Here is a 989-nt window from a genome sequence, read left to right on the forward strand (position 1 = left end):
GAAAGTTTGAAATTGCTATTAATTAGGTAAAAAGACTAGAGAAAATCTTGCAAATAAAAGTACAAAAAGGTAGTAGACAGAGCTATAAAGAAGAGGAAACACTCTCGACTCTGGTGGGACTCAAACCCACAACCTTTGAATTGCTCCAGCTATTTATCTAGAAGTCCAATGCGCTATCCATTGCACCACAGAGCCCAGGCGAAGAAACTGGTTCCTTGGCCAACCTTCCTATAAAATAACAGTAGTGCTGCTAATATTTGAGGCAAATAATAAATTTACTATGCATATGTAAATCCCAGTGGTCTGATGATTATCTGCAAGTCTAAGCACACACCAAAGCTCTGCATACTGTTAGTCATAGTCTGACGCCAATAAAAAAAGGGTTGATTTACTCATTGTAGCAGTTACTGATTAAAGATTACCCAAGGGAAAGGCACAGCTGGGATGCGAACCCAGGATCTCCTGTTTACTAGACAGGCGCTATAACCAACTAAGCCACGGCACCCTACATGACTGTTTTGCTATATCAACACAATATAGCTTCAGGCAAACTCAAAAACATTCTCTTGCAAACAAACTTCACACAGACAGCAAAAACAACTTCCCTGATTAGGAACCTCTGCATTTTCCAGAAACAAATAACATCAACTCTGAAAGCTTGTCTCAATTGCTTAAACCTATCATATACATGTACAGAGTACTAGACCTTGTCACGCAGAATGTACACACAAAACTTAGCATCTTTTGTTTACCCTTCAGGTTCCGTTTAAACATCTTTTAATGGATCAGCAAACATCATTCTGATTCAGAAAAGGCTAAAATCCTACATTTCAAACTGCTTCATCTCACTTTTCAAAAATACATGCAGAATCTTCTGCAGCACAAATATGTTCCAATACCCCAACATCAAACAGAATATTTCTGAAAGTTTGAAATTGCTATTAATTAGGTAAAAAGACTAGAGAAAATCTTGCAAATAAAAGTACAAA

This window comes from Salminus brasiliensis, chromosome 4, assembly GCF_030463535.1.
Source record: "Salminus brasiliensis chromosome 4, fSalBra1.hap2, whole genome shotgun sequence".
Lineage (NCBI taxonomy): Eukaryota > Metazoa > Chordata > Actinopteri > Characiformes > Bryconidae > Salminus > Salminus brasiliensis.